This window comes from Dipteris shenzhenensis, chromosome 17 (assembly GCF_047967505.1).
Source record: "Dipteris shenzhenensis isolate YYH24624 ecotype China chromosome 17, Dip_SZ_1.0, whole genome shotgun sequence".
Taxonomy (NCBI): Eukaryota; Viridiplantae; Streptophyta; class Polypodiopsida; order Gleicheniales; family Dipteridaceae; genus Dipteris; species Dipteris shenzhenensis.
In genome coordinates, this window is record NC_141612.1 from 33,735,951 (window position 1) to 33,753,001 (window position 17,051).

General features: G+C 40.2%; 1 pseudogene; it reads left to right on the forward strand.

Annotated features, from left to right (window-relative positions):
- The first annotated feature begins 12,833 nt into the window (after window positions 1-12,833).
- Window positions 12,834-16,763, forward strand: LOC147892015 (uncharacterized; annotated as a pseudogene).
- The last annotated feature ends 288 nt before the right edge of the window (window positions 16,764-17,051 follow it).

Consider the following 17,051-nt stretch of genomic DNA (forward strand, 5'->3'; position numbering starts at 1 on the left):
TACATCGGAGGAAAGTTGATTTTCCCTAATCTGCCCTATATTCTAGGAGGGGTATTCTAGTCATCATATGAGAATGGTGCCCGGTCCCAATCCACATGTGAGTTTGAGGATATTATTGCCATTATGTAGGTCCTTGCATGACATTAGCATCACTGCCATTCTCCACTGGTGGCAATCTACCAAAACTAAACATGTGGATTGACATTCCATTGATTTTATTGGTAGTAGGATAATGGCAAAAGTTCCAATGCACATGCGAGTTTAGGATTCCTTGTGTAGCACTAGTATGAGATTGGCAGCACTGCCATTCTCCCACTAGTGGCATCCTCCACAAAGATTGACAGAAATCCATATGATCTCTACACAAATGAGACTATGATCACTACATAGGAGGAAAGTTGAATTTCCCTCATCTACCCTATACATTTCAAAGATGAAGTTACTCTACAATTGGAGACTGGCATCTAAAAGAAGAATATCTTGCCAGAATCTACCCTATACATTTTGGGCCACTATGGTAGTGGGAGAATGGCATTTAAAAGTTGAATTTCACATTTTTGGCTATATTCTGCCATATGTATTGATCAAGATATCACTGAGAGAATGGAATTTCAAAGATGAATTTCAAGATATCACTGAGAGAGTCTTATAGGAAATCCAAGGCACATGGACATTGACACAATGTTGGAGAATGGCATACTCAAAGTTGCACTTCTTCACATGATCTATCCTATACATTGATCAGATGGGACTAGAAGAATAATGTTTTAGAGAATGGCACCACTGCCATTCTCCACCGGTGGAACATAGAAGAATGCACATGTGAGTTTAGGCTTCTTAGTGCCATTTTCTAGGGCCCAATAAGAGCCCACATAGCTGCATGTCATCACCTTAGATGACATGCTCACAGAGGGCCTCTTTATGCCTGTGTTGTATGGATTCCCCCTAGATGTCGATGAAGGCCTCAGTATTTTCAGAGCAGAGTACTCTCGACTTGCTAGGGGGGTCGTAATCTCAATCATCGCAATGTGCACGGTCTTCGGCCTCTCCATCATATCTGCCTTTGGCTTTCTGAAATTTTTAATGCAATGAGCTAGACTGGCGGAAGACTGAGTTGTACAAATTCCCTCTTGCTCAGATGAGGCTCTCAGCAATGGCTGGATGTAATCTTTTGGGCTCTCAATGATCTTTTGGCTCATTGGATGTAATGTTTTGGTTCAGGCATTTATACAATCTCTTTTTGTTCAATTTGAGGTACTCAGTATTCATTGTTGTTAACTTTTATATTTTAATGGTTATGGCCGCTCTTTGTAATATTTTGGCCTTTAAGGCTCTCAACAATTGTCGAGTTTTTATTAATGTAAGATCCTCTGTTCAAATTTTTCTTGGTATAAGTTGATAATTTTTATATAACCTGTTATTGGACATAGATGTACATTGTAATCTCTTTTGCTCAATTTTCACTCGATAAATTGCACTTTTTCCCTCTTTTATATTTACTGCAACAAGGACTAAAATACCAGGAAAGAAGGACCATAATTTCCCTGGTTTATGACCAAAATGGCACTAAAATAACTCCAACGACCCCAAGGTTGTGGTTGCATGGAGATACATCTAGAAAAATACAATAATTTTTTCAAAAAATGCAATTGGCGACATGGCCCTTGAGGGGTCCCATCTAGCAACAAGGGCCATATCGATGTGCATTATACAATATCCAGGATGCCACTGGATAAAAATGGCATGTCGATATGGCCCTTTCTCCTAAAGGGGACCCCTCAAGGGCCATATCGTCAATTGCATTTTGCATGGTTGCACAACGCATTTTCCTTAGTACACAAATATATAACTCAAAGAACCAGCACGGTGGCTTTAATCATAGATCTTCTTTTGTTTGCCAGTGCACTAGTCGTCATAGACCTCCTCCTATAATATGTAAAAATAGGTAATGGAGCTATAACTCCATGAACCAGCATGGTGGTCTCTCCAAGACAACCTTGAATTCTGGGCGATGACAGGTTGTCACTGCACTGTGGCAATGCTCAGAATGATAGATTGCGTCTCATTATTATGCCAAAAACCAGTGCAGTGGTCTCTCCAAGCCAACCTATGATTTGCATGGGCTGCGGGCACAGATGCAGCAAAAGGCTGCACGATAACAGGTGGTCAGGTTAGAGATTGCGCTGTGGCAGTGTTCGAAATGATAGATTGTGTCTAAATTATGCCAAGAACTAGTGCAGTGGTCTCTCCAAGCCAACCTTCGATTTTAATGATTTGCATGGGTGCGGTGCCCAGTGACAAGTGGCAAAGCTGCGGCAAAAGACTCCGTGATAATAAGTGATCAGGCAGCATAGGCCAAAGACTACGCTGCATGAAGCAGTGCAGAGATGCCGTATGTTGAGCTATGTGGTATTTTGAACTAATAGATTGCATCTCATTATTATGCTAGTGCACCTTCATGACGTTGGGAAAATTTTTGGCGAGAGCGTGGGTTCGTACAAAATTCAAATATTCACCCAGGAGTGCATCAAGTCATGGCCCCAAAATGGCCCCGAAAATAGTTCTGCGATTGGCTACACCCAAGCAAACATTGACCTTGTTCACGTAATTAGTGTTATTAATTCAGCACATATTGATTCAAGATGTTCATGTAATTAGTGTTGTTAATTCAACATATATTATTGATTCAATTTTTTTCTTTTTGATTTTATTTGTATCTCCTTAATGTAACAGCTATGTCAAGTCAGAGGTCCTCAGGATCAGAGAGTATATGAAGGTCAGTGTATTCACAAATCTCATAGATGAGTCCAACTCGGCTATAGAAGTTTGTAGCTAGCATGAGGCTGAACAAGGCAGACCTACTCAAGCAAGTCCTCCAGTCTTACCAGGGGATGTCCACTCATCCTTCTCCCTTCAATCCTAATAGCAAGCCACCTTGTGGTAGCCAACAGTCACCTTCTCAGAGTCACGGATTGTCAGCATGTCATGTGGATCGACGACATCATCACAACTTAGGCTCATATTGCAAGAGTGCTAGTGCAGCACGGACGATATAGTAGAGTCCGCACATATGACCCCACTCCCAGATTAGATATAGGAAGATTAAATACAGGAACGACCACAACGCCAGCTGGTACCACAACCCATTCCACACCATTCTAGTAGCCATCAAGTGAACTATTAAAATATGATGTGGATACATCAAAAGAGATTATCATGAATAAGCAAGGTGACGAAGTGATGACTAACATGACACCTCCATGACACAAATAATGAGGTTTATCTTTAATAAAGATATCATGGATCCCTAGTCTCAGTAACCTAAGCACAAGAAAGATTACATCATAGACATGCTTAAACAAAAGTATGAGGTACATTGTGGTCGCAAGTTCTCCAAAAAGTGGATGAAACATCACATGAGTGATGTCTTAAAGCATCATCAATCAAACATACGGGAAGCCCTGAGGGAAGGAAGGTAAAAGCCCAAACATGTACACTTGATGATTGGTAGCAGGCCATCCAGGAGATGGAAGACGAACCACAAAAGTGGGAGAAGCAACAAAAAGCAATACAAGGTCGCCTATGAAAGAGAGGTGCTTCACAGCTTGCGAGCAATGGAAGAAACAAAACTAGGTAGTAGATTGTTAGTATTTGTGCTATGTGCTTCTTTTATAATTTTTAGTTTTGTTTGATACATTGTTTTGCTCGTAGCAATACATGTACTGTTTCTAATTTGGGTTCACCAGATCTTGACAATTGGGCAGGCTCTGACTGAGATTGAAATGGACTATACATGGTGCAATGGTACGCATGCTCTTTTCTGGAGGTTGGAGAGAGAGGAAACCGTGGTTGACTAGATGGCAACTTCACATCCGCATGTAAATCTTCGATTCTCCTTGTTCTCAATCATCTTTTAAAATCAAGCATTGGGCATTTTGCCATCTTGTACTACATCATCTTTTGGCCATTTTTGTATTATGCCATCTTTTGACCATTTTTGTGCTACATGATTCTCTCTTTCTCATCATGTATGCCTTCATTTTTGTAATACCCTCTTTAGTTCAAGGGAACTATGATGTCATAGTTTTCAATTATAGTGGGGCAAAATGGGGCTAATTGAACAAGCCCTATTTTCCTCCATAATTAAAAAAATAAATTATAACTAGTGTTGATATTTAGTGACATTCATACCAACATTAAAGAAGCTAGCATACCAATGAGCATACTGACAGACATAATAACATGCTCATTTTGACAAACATATTGACGTTTTCATGTTTAGATAAAAGTTTATTCTAATGTATTTTATGCCGGCATGTGTGTCGGAAAGCGCCCATCTCCTTGTAGTATGCATGAGTTTGGATATGCTCAAATTCTAAGAAAGGACAATAAGGGTAATGCGTTGAATTTAGGTGGAGTGGACGTGATAGCTAGTAGCATTGCTATTGCCAAAGAGTTTGCATAGAAAATCATTGACTACTTGGGCGCAAGGTTTTGTGTTTTGTCCTTGACACTATTAATATGATACCTTGATAAGATAGTCAACTACACATGTTTGTTGATAGTACTCTTAATGGAAGTTGTGAAGGCTTGTTGATGAAGCATGCTTGAAGAGTATGTTCATCTACATTGGATTGGCAAGTACCATATATCCTAATATCAAGTGTTTATGACAAGTTATCCTTGCTCTTTTAAAAACAAGGATTGTCAAAGTGAAACCTTATCAAAAGGTGTCGATGAACATGTTTGAACATGGATACCTTCGAGGCTTTGATGAGAGTCTTATTAATTGGCCCGAATGTGTCCTGTGTTGATTGACAAAATGTATATGAAATATGGGAGGGTGATAAGGAAAGAAGAATGATCATGGATTTATAACTCTTTTTTGGAATTGAATTCTTCTTGTCATCCAAATATTGTGATCAAACTTTCTATATTATGCACTTAAGGAGAACTTTGGATTTATAGTTATCTTTTCAAATTGAATGCATTTTCCTTCCCAAAGTTATAAGAATTCGTTTTGCTTAAGCTTAAGCCTTTCTTTTTATAGGGTGATATTTATGTCATGCATTTTTAATTTTAAAGGGTCTCTTTATAATTGATGTAGAAAGGGTTTCTTTACTATTGATGTTTTACTTGTATGTCTATAAGAAAATAAATAAATTTTAATTTAGAAATGACGGTTAGTTTACGATTGAAGCCTTGAAGCGTTGAAACTTTCTAGAAATTTTTATGATTAGGAAGGCGAAAGGTGTGCAGCAAAATTTACACATAGACGCACAAGTGCTGTCTCACCCCACAGAAACAATGCCCCTCCCTTTAATCCCCTCGTGTGACAGCATCGAAATGCCTACAAGTTCCAATGTTACACGTCGCATTGGAGTCCGTACTGCCGCATGTAAAATTGTAGCTTGTCCTCAGCTAGCTGTAGCGTAGAACTTCGGATGCCCATTGCATGAGGCAAATGAGGGGCAGCAGTTCCATGATGGTACCCCGAGGATTATCTTCGACCCGAGCGGAAAAGAAACTGTATCACTCCGCTGGTTACTACATTGGCTCTCCCATCTTGATCATCTTTCGCTTCCAGCACTACTGTCTGTTATCGAAAACCGGGGTATGAACAGGAATGATGATCAGCAGGGTCTCACTAAGAGACAATTAGTCAGTTGCGTATCGTCAGTCCAGCTTTGCTCTCGCAATGTACTAACGAACTGCATGTTAAAAATCGTACAAGGGCGTTATTTTTTTCCATACCATTAAGTTATAGCACGAAAGCGCTCAAAGCCTCAAACCCGAGCTTAATCACCTTGGTCCCTATGTACGTATTTCGAACAGAATAGCAGCAAAATAAAACTGCGTAACGTAAAATGGAGTCTATGGCGAGACTGTATGACAGGATCGAGTTTCCAAACTTGCTATTACCCTTGTGGGGTACCTTACTAATGGCCACAACAAAAACAAACGCCGGAAAACCTGCAGGCTTCGTTTGAGATCTTGAAAGTTGAGTCCATCATACGATGTAGCCAAGGACAGCTTGCCCAAGACCGTTGCAACACAACGATGTCCGTAGGGCATTTGAAAGGTAGTCGGCAAGTCATCCTTGGCTGCAAACTATGATCGGTCTCTACTTCTAAGCTCCCATGCGATATGAGTCAAAATCGCCATGCCACCCTCCCGACCATGGCCACTGGTATCAGGAAACGCTCATTTGCCTCGCAGAGTGGGTCGGGGGAGAGCGGCATGAGTATCTCTCTGACAAGCTCACAAGGCGCAAAGTGACTACTTTGGAGGCCCATCGCTTCAGGAGAAAGGCGAGGACCTGAGAAATTGATCGAGTAGGTCTTGAGCAGCCTTGAAGTTATAAACGGAGAGAAAGCGAAGAGAGAAAGTGAAGAGGGGACGTGTAGAGGCAGGCAACGCGGACAGCAAGTGGGATATTATCGTGCTCGCCTTTTACATAAAGAGAAACCATGGGCCATTGGTAGCCAAGGTGCCAAGTCGTGGCTCAACTTTCCCGCCGACCTGATCACTCCAGTACGCAGGCCGTTCAATTGGCCTCGGGAGTCAGGGAAAAAATCTGGAGTTGAGACTTGAGAGGTTGGGAAAAAAAACCAGAAGCAGGGTTTGTCTGGGACTCTGGGTACATGAACGGCAAAACATTTTGCAGGCTCGTGCCCTGACGCCTGAGGGCGTTGCTTCTTTTGCAGTATCTCAAATTCCAATTGCTCCTTCTCTGTAGTTGTGAAGAAGTTGGTCACTGTTGGTGCTCTCTTTTGTAAAACGTCCAAGTTCCAGGCTCCAGCCCACTGCATCTTCTTGTGCAGTGATGCACCGGGGCCCTGGTAGTAGTGTCGTTCAACGAGCGGCGCACCGTGAAAACAGCAAGGAAAGGAAATAATAGCTTTGACAAATGGGCGAAGCGTGGCTTTGATGCGGTTTAAGAGTAGCGTTTTACTAGGGTATATATCTACTATCTATAAAACGACTATCGATCGTCCTTAGCTAAAGCACTGATGACGCCCGGGTCCCGACGAGATCCTCCGTCCTTGCAAGATTTCTACAGCGTAGTACAGCCTACAAAAAACGTGAGCATGTCAGCGAGCTTGCCAGCCCAACCGGTCACAGGCCGCCATACGACCGTGTCCAACGATGATCGCTCAAATAAAAAGCATTGATAACCAGGAGTTTTTGGCCAGACTTTGTCCCCCTTGTGTTCTTCTCTTTGCAGACAGTCAAAGTAGAGAATCGCAATTATTGCCAGGCCAACAAGAATCATATTCTTTGGAACAAGAATCATATTGCTTGGATTTTTTCTATGTGTGATTCTTTTGAAGACCGCACGAATTTGGGCCACATGTCTCTACACCGAAAACATTTCTCTTAAGAGATGTAAAAACCTTAAGGTTTTTATTGGAATGTTGGAGGTTTTATGCAACAAAACACCTATAGATTTGATAAGAAACCTTTTATTTTTAGAGTTGACGGTTAACTTCTGAAATTTATCGTTCACTTGACATTGAATCTCAGTTTTTTGTGAAAACATTGCTCTAGACTCGTCATCCATTATCTTTAGTAATATAAATGAAGTTCATTTATGTATGCAGCATCTTCATGGCATAGTCACTCATACATACTCACTCGCCCACCATTCATGATACTCTTAGGATACCACCTCACAATCACTCATACATAAGTCGCAGTCAGCCCCATTACTCATGATATTCTCAAGATGGTATTATCCCCTTTAAAGAATTACCAATCATCCAAGCATTGTATCAAGACAGCCAACGATGTCTGGAAGGGTACCTTGCACAACATGTTAGTGATGTGCCAATCGAAATGTCATGTCTGTAGACAGGTTTGCTACTGAGGAGCTTAATGGCTGCAATTGAAGGCACATGAAGCTAGTAACTCATCGAGATGGATGAGATGAAGCCTTGTGCAATTGTCAATGAAGACTCTCATATGAGCTTGGAGGCCTACAAGTGTCCACATGACTACAACACACGTTAGGTGTCCATTAAGACTTGAACCCATGACCTCCCGAAGGGAGACAAGCATTTTAGCCACTAGGCTACAAGCTCAAGGACATGAAGTTTATGTACTTGATTCACTTGTAATTCAAATTCTCTTAATGCAAAACACTTAATGAATTTCTTATATCATTGATAATTATACTAACATTAAGCAACAAATTATAGTGATCAAGAAACACACTGTTGATGAGGGTCGATGCATGATTAGGTGTAGCAAATTGGGAAACTATATTAGGGGACGCAGTGCACTGGTGGGCAATATTTTGAATTTCAAAGGGGCTCGCGCTCTTGTCGAAAATTTTCTCGGTGTAATGATTGCCTTACTAGCATAATAATGGGATGCAATTTGTCAAAACTTGTTGTTCCGAATATTGCAGAGCTCAACATATGTCACTACATGAGCAGTTCTGCACTTCTTGATCACACAGTCTCTGTACTGCATCTTTGTGCATCAAACTGTCCACACTCTATCCTTTCATCTACTCTCGTAGCACACCACCTGTCATCTACCCGTAGCTCACCACCTATTATCTATGTGCAGCTTTTTCAATCTAGATTCGTGACCACCATACTAACCTCCCACTATGACATTGGCTTGGTGCAACCAATGCCACACTAGTTCTTGGAGATATATTAGTGGTGGTTGTAGCTACTCCTAATTAAACCAAAGAAAATATATTTAACTTAATTGGTTGGGTCACGTGAGACCCACATTGGAGTCCCACAATTATTTATATATTTCGCATCGAGGGGTCTCCTTTCTGAATTTATGTTCTTAGTGTGCCAATGAACAAGTTAAAAACCAACGCAGTGGTTGGAACAACATGTTATTATAGTGTAATGAGAGTGCAATTAATAGTTTAAAAGACAAGTTACTTAAAAGCTAATCCTATACCAAGGAAAATGTATTTCCTTTGCAACCACCATGCTGGTTCTTGGAACTATTTTAGTGTTGCTTGCATTTAATCTTAAAACCGATGAAAATCTATTTCCTTGTGCAACCAATGGACTGGTTCTATTTTAGTGCAGGTTGCAGTTAATTTTAAGCCAAGGAAAATGTGTTTCCTTGCAACCACCGGGCTGGTTCTTGGAACTATTTTCAATGATGCTTGTAGTTAATCCTAAAACTAAGGAAAATGTATTTCCTTGTGTAACAATTGCTTATGAAACGATTGCAACCAGCAATGACCACTACCAGAGCAATGACTACGATAATAGGACTATTTATATTAAAGTTGAAACTTAAAAGAGATTACACCTGGAGAGTATAACAACTTAGCCATTTCTGAGAGCAAAAGTTGAACAAAGAGATTACATCCAAAGATATGTTATAACAACTCAGCAATTTTAGAGAGCCTCACCGAGCAAAAATTGAACAAAAGAGATTACATTTACAGCCTCACAGAGAAAAATGTTGGCTATAAGCAACCGCCGCACTGGTGCTTGGAGTTTTTGAGCTGTTTTAGTTAGGATTAAGTATTTCCTGGTGCAACCACCTAGACCACCACCCTAACAAGATGGTGATGTGGGCTCAGAGCGAGTAGCATGCTCATTCTTGGAGTTATTGCAGTGGTGGTTGCAGTTAATCCTAAACCAAGGAAAATGTATTCCCATTGCTGGACCTTTGTCTTTTTATGACATTTTTCTATCGATGTTTAGCATGTGCAGGTGCCAAAACCATCGGTACAACTCGTGGGTAGGTTTTTTATCGGTGTTAGCATCGATATATACCAACACTACTTAACATCGATATATATTGATGGTAATTGAAGTCAGTATATACCATTGGTAATACCAAAACTGGTAAAAAAATTATATACCGATGGAATTACATAATATGGTTTGCAATAAGACCCCAAATAATTTTTTGCTACAAGTTTTGTCATTTCAAAGATAAAAAATATAAGAGTTGTACACCAAGTTTGCGATCAAAATACTCATGTATTCATGGTAAAGTTAATGTACAAATTTACATAATGTCACTATAAGAGTAAAATGGCCAAAGATAAAAAGCCTTGTCAATGGCAAAAGACTCAATCATTAGGATTTACATCAACGGCTTTGCCTTGAGCCAACAAGTCCCGCATGCCAAATAAGTCTATCTCTAACTCTATAATCAATTGATCACCTCATCATCATCTATTGTACATCTACCTAAAACTTGATCCTCTAATTCATCTTTTTCAATAATATCAGGTGATACATGATCCCCATCTTCTTCCCCAATGTCGTGCTCTCCATTACAATGTCATTATATCCACTTCCTTCTTGGCCCATTCCATGATCTTTATTTTCTTTCCTAGATACATAGGGATCAACTAGATCCATTGGCGGCATCTCTATATCCACATCCCTATCTTCAAAAGTATGTTTACTTCAAGGAGCAACTTGGAACACATACCATCATCTTGGATCAAAATGATCCGAATGGAAAACCACCTATGTTGAAGATGCGAATTAAATGCCATTAATTGTATAAGTTTATGCTTAATTATATATGAACATATACCAATTCCTTAAAAATGAGGGCATTCGCTTAATTAATTCATTAGTGCATACCTGCTCACAATTCTCAAGAAGAACAAAAAGTATAACTTTCATCGGTCTAGAGTTTGGTGGAGTCTATGGCAACGAAACTGCTGAGAAACCACTACTGTCTTTCCTAACTGTAGCATTGGGACCGTTGTAGATAGTTCTAAACCATTTTACATCAAGAATGAAAATACTAAATTTTATAAAATCAACTTCATAGATTTCACATATGCTCCCACAATAATCTAATTATGAGGAGAGAAGATGGGTATTGGAAGAACTTGCTTGGCTATCTTGTATGAAGTTGGCCATGACTCCACAATCATATGTGACTCTCTTTGAATCGATTTGTTATACATGAAAATGCCTTCCATATGACCATAATGAACTATACTTTTTGTACTACAAAAGAACATCATTAAAACAACGAGGATGCATTTTATAGCAATTGTGACCATGAATAAATTAATTCAGTCAAAAGGTAAGAAACTTACATGTACCATACATCCTCATGCAAAATCTTGCTCTTGCTCAATTACTATCTCTTCATCATCTTCAGCTTTAGGAAGCACCTATTGTAGTCAATCACATGACATGTATTTGGGGAGAAGAGAAAAATCCTATGGATACAGTTGCACTCACCTATACAAGACTCTAAATCTCATCCTTGCATTCATTCTTTCTGCTTTGGCCTCTTTATATCTCTCAATCCACTTTTGCATCTTCTTGCTATTGAGGATACAGCACTTGTTGAATTTCTCCCATTGTTCTTCGCTCATCTTTCTTTCAATCCCTTTTCCTTGGGTAACCTCAGCAATGATGCAATCATCATCTTGGTTATGTGAAGTGTGCACGGCATCTTGGGATCCATGGATGCGAGAAACTCCGTGATATATACTATTGACACTTGCACAAGCCAACCCTCTACCATGATTGTTGTTTCGGACGGGTCTTGCTCTTTGCCTTACAAATCCCTTCAAAGTTTTCATAAACCATTTAAGGAAAAACATCCAAAAACTATGAATGGTTCTTGCAATGGCAACCTCATCAACTATGTGTACAAGCAAGTGCACCTAAGTTGTCATAATGCTAGAGGGAAAGTGCTTCTCAAGAAAGCACATAACTTTGATGGATTCCACCTAGCCTTCTCAATGCTTGAATCAAAGATATCTTTTTGAGAGATCCACCTATTTCACGTGCCCAAGTAAGACTCATAACTTTCTACTAATCATTCAAAATTGAATGAAATATAGTCAAGGTGATATCATAGCAAGCATACTTCACAATGCATTGATCTTGTAGTAGATAGCTTTTCTAAGATCTTCTAAAAGAATCCTTTCACTAAAATTGGCAGGATAAACTATGCAACTCAAGAACAAAAACAAGAAGAAACATAAGCCTTGAGTGCATGGGAATTACAAAATATAGAAGAAGAGAAAGGACATTTCACAACCATCGTGGTTAAAGCCCTCAAAGGCAAACCACGACATGTGATGCAAAAGGCTAGTACCTCAAGAGCCACACTTCTAGGTTCTAGAAAAAGATATCATCCCTCCATAAAGAACGATCATTTGGAAGTGGAACATGAAATAGAGGAGGAAGATCAAGATGTCAAAGAATACCAAGTTGAACTCATCTCAATGAAAAACTTGAACGAATGTAGTAGCAAGAAATCCTTGAACAGAAGGAGTGATGACCTCCTCTAGCAATGTCCAACCTAGGGCTGTTGCCACCACCAGTGCCATAGCCAAATCAGTGACATGACGGATGTATCTTTCATGCAAGATAATATTGCATCAGTCATGACAACGCCCATCATGCAAGGGACTGCTAGTGGTAGAAAAGATGCAGAAATGACTTTTGCAAATGACAAGCAAGACCTTCTAGGATAGTTCGTATCTTTCCCTGGTTTTACTAAAAAAATTGCTATCCATGAATATTTCCTTACAAAAATAAGCGTTGATGCTCATGCAAATAAGGGAGCAGAGACAACACAAAAAAGTTGGGCACAAAGAACACAATAGCCACCGTGAGCACAAAGCAACGGCAAAGACCCTGGAAAGAACAATGGACTAGTGCAAATGACAATGAAAGATGCTCAAAGGGTGGGAACCCTACGCAAGATGCAAAGCAAACCTTCTTATAGTGGAGCGGTTCAAAGTGGCAATAGAAGAATTTTCAAAGACCACCCTTTACCAAAACACTCATCATGGGAAGCCCTTAGCAACAAAGCAAGAAATATCTTTCAAGGAGTCCCCAAAAAGGATGAAGAAGAATGATAAGATCAAGGAACTCATGGCACTAATAAGCCAGATGGAGAGATCCTGTCAGGTAAGCTTCCCTGTGTAAAACTCCACACTGGTCTTTTGAACAAAACGACTAAGTGGCTGAGCTTGTGCATTGTGGTGGGATACATTCATGGGCCAAGACCATCCGTAGCTTTCCTAGAGGGATGGGTGCACAATGCCTGGTCGCAAAAGGGTCTGTCTGTTACCAACATATGATTCTTGAGAAACAAGATTATAGTTTTCATCTTCAAAAAGCTATAGATGGCAAGCGCGGTTGTTCAAAATGGAATGTGGACCATTAGAATCCAGCCCCTATTGGTATAGATGTGAGATCCCTCCTTCACTCCTGACATGCCGCCTCCTTCCACCAAATCCTCCATTTGGGTTGAATTCCCTGACCTCCCTCTATCTCTCTTTCCTTAGCTAGAGACTCTGTTTTCCTCTAAGTCAGTTCCTAGGGATAGAGACTGAGAAGCTCATCAACCCACGGGGCAACCCACAAGCATGTGTGTTAATGTATCTAGCCATCCACCATCGGCAATCAAAGTAGTTGATGGGGATGGGTGTGAGTTCATCCAAAGTTTTTTTTATAAATATCCCGAATTCATGCTTTCTATGTGCTTTAGGAGGACACTTTAATAGGGATTGATCTTATCGAGCTCATAGGAACACAGCAAGGAAAACCAAGGAGACACCAACAGAAGTAGACAAAGAGGAGTTGAGAAAGGTAGAAGAGGAGAAAAACAAGGTCAAAATAGAAAAAGAGAAGGGAAAGATAGTAGACCTCACAAACAGGTTTGATGCATGAGTAAGGAGAAACTCGGGGACAATCAAGAAGATCAGGGGAGCCCCCCCCCCTCAGTCAAGGCTGCCAAGAGGATTTACTGTCTCTCCTCACCAGAGCCCGATACAATTCAAGAAAAAGAGAAACAAAAATAGTTAGCGATCATGCAACACACTAATCGGAATGCATTTTCCTTTCCTAGTGTAAACATCTAGGGCTTAACTAACAATATAAAGCCTACCATTTTCAAGTGGAGGCTTTGTAAATTTGAAATCAAACCAGAATTTTTAGCCCTCCAAGAGGTCAAGGTGGGAGGAGAAAAACTAAGATGGAAACTTAAGCAGATAGATAGCAAAAGTAGTTGGCTCATAACATATCATGAGGAAGCCAAAGGTGTTGCAATTTTCTCAGTCTACACCCTGAATGCCTCCAGACAGAGGACCATTTTGTGGGATGGGTGATCTTTTGGGGAGGACACTATTTTATTAGGATATTTCAACATGGTAGAGGTGAGCATGGATAGATGGAATGGATTAGGAACTGTCATTCAGGGGAGCAAAGCCAGATCTTGGTAAGAGGTCAAGGACTCAGCAAAGTTGATAGACATCTTCAAAGGAACCTCATACACATGGATCAACAACCAGTGTAGTGCTTTCCATCGGGAAGCAAGGATTGATAGAAGTTACATCTCCAGGCCCATCTGTGAGGAATCTTTGACACTCAAGACCAGATGGCTATCCACCCTTCCTTTTTCGAATCACAATATGATCTTCTTGAACCTTGACAAGGGAGAGGGAAGACGAGTGAAATCGTGGTTTATAGCAGATCCGTTCTTCTTTCAACTACCCTATATAAAATATAAAATTTATGGGATATGGCGGGCCGCTTTTGGAGGAACGGCGAGTAGTTTTGATAAATGGGTTAGAGCCACAGAGAGGACAAAGACCCTGAAGCTACCGTTTGCTACCACAAACAAAGAGCAGGTAATTATTTGAGTGCAAGCTACCACTTGCTGCCTAAGCATGCTGCCTAAGCAGGAGCAACAAAAATGCAACACTTGCTAGCCCACTAAGCTCCTCTAAGCTAGAGCAACAAAAACACAACCCTCGGTAGCACTTGCTACTAGTTGCCACCAGTAGCTATCAGTTTCTACCACTAGCGACAATTCCAAGAGAGCTACCAATCCATTGAATCCATATGTGGTAGCTACCAAATGATTATGCGGTAGCTACCATGTAGAGGCAATTATTTTAGTGGAAGCTACCAGTTGCTGCCTCTAAGTGAGGCAATTATTTGAGTGGAAGCTACCACTTGTTGCCATGGCAATCAGAAACAAAGTCACCTTTGAAGTGTGGTGACCAAAGGGTTTATCTGTATATCTCCAAAGGTGACTAGATTAATCATCATTGGAGGGAACATGCTGCGCTCAAGATTGAAATTCTTTAAAAAAATGTAAATTTGGAGATGCTTTCATCAGGTACATTGATTATTTGAGTGGAAGCTACCACTTGCTACCACTAGGTGAGGCAATTATTTTAGTGGAAGCTACCACTTGCTGCCACTAAGCGAGGCAATTATTTGAGTAGAAGCTACTACTTGTTGCCACCACTAAGTGAGAGCCGCCATAACTCAAAAAGACAATTTAGTTGGTAACTAAGAAAAAATTCAGCTTTGAAGTTGGTGACCAAATGGTTTATCTATACATCTCCAAAGGTGACCAGATTAAACATCATTGGATGGAACACGGTGCACTCAAGATTCGACGCTTATTAAAAAATGTAACTTATGAGATGCTTTCATCAGCTACATTGATTGAGTATATGTTTTCACTCAATAATTCAAGTTATAGATCTTAAATTTGTATGACAAAACAGTAGCTACTTGTGTGCTTGTTGGAGGCACTAGCATAGTGGTATTTCCCAACTGCAACTTTTTGCCACTAATAGAACAATGGTAGGTATTATTTTGCCAGTACATACAACAACAAGAGAAGTATCCCTTTCATCCTTTTGCTTATCATAGGCAAACTTGAAACTCCCTATCTATTAACATTTTCCAATAACTTTAACGAGTACTAACAAACTAATATGTTTAACTAGTACTAACAAACTAATATGTTTAATGTAGGTGGAGTTCTTTCTTGCCTTCAAGCAGAGCCATCTGGAGGTACAAATTCACCAAAGGGCCTTTGAGAAGTTGAAGCCTTACTTTGTGCACAACCTTAAGGATCGGTACACTTGTTACTGCATCACACATGTGCAGATGTTTTTTTTGAAGGATGTTGTAAACCACTTATGATAGGTCTCTTTAGGTGTGCATGGAGTAGAGTGCAATTACAGATGTGAAATTTGTGGTTCAAGTGATAGTTGCAATGCACGTGTGAAAACTTTCGCAGGCATAACTGTGCTTTGGGAATCTATCCTTTGTCCAAAAGCCATCTGTGCTAGCTACCATGCCCTTAAGTTCTTGATGGGACAATGCTCTTCATGTGGAGCAAGAAAAATGGCATGTTTACCAAGGGAGGAATCGTTTACTGCATGTATAGTGTCCATAAAGATATTTGAGTATGTCCAAGTTGGAATCACAGTTGATGGAAAAAAGAAAAAAAGGAAAGTTCTTTCATTCAAAGAGATGCAATGTAGGGAGCTTTTGGTAATGTTTAAGGACCACTTGAACAAGTTTATAAAGCATAACTTTGTCTACAGATGGTAGGCAAAGCAATTCAAGGAGTGTCTTGTTCGCTTCCCCGAAGAAGTGGTGGTATCTATCATGGATTTTGCAGAAAATTACACTTTCAAAGAACAAAACGAGATCCAATCCATGCATTGGCACTCCAACCAAGTTACAATCTTTGTCCAAATTACATATGTGCATATTGGAGGCATCGTCCACAAATACTATCACTTTTATATATCTGATGATAGGATCCATGACACTCTTTTTGTTCAGCATTGCTTTATGCTCCATTATAAATGGCTGAAAGATCAAGGCATTCAGGTCAATGAACATTGGGTGTGGTCAGATGGAGCAACCTCATAGTTCAAAGCAAAGAGGCCTTTTTACTTTGTTGCTCGATATGGCACAATGATAGGAATGAAAATGACACATGATTTTTTTGGTTGAGGACATGGAAAGGGTGAACACAATGGTGTAGGGGCTGTTCTTAAAAGTCATCTTACTCATGAGTAGCTAAAGCCAAGTGGTCCAAAGCTCCAATTTGCAAAGGAAGTGGTGTTATTTTTAAGAGAGACATTGTCCAAAGACGAGATGATGCCACATACCCCTCAAAGGATCGACCGATTACCCAAGTGTTTTGGAGCTACCACTATGACATAGCTATCTATCCACATGTAGTAACTACCATGGTGTTGCAACCACCATGAGGTAGCTACCATGGTGACCACTACTCCT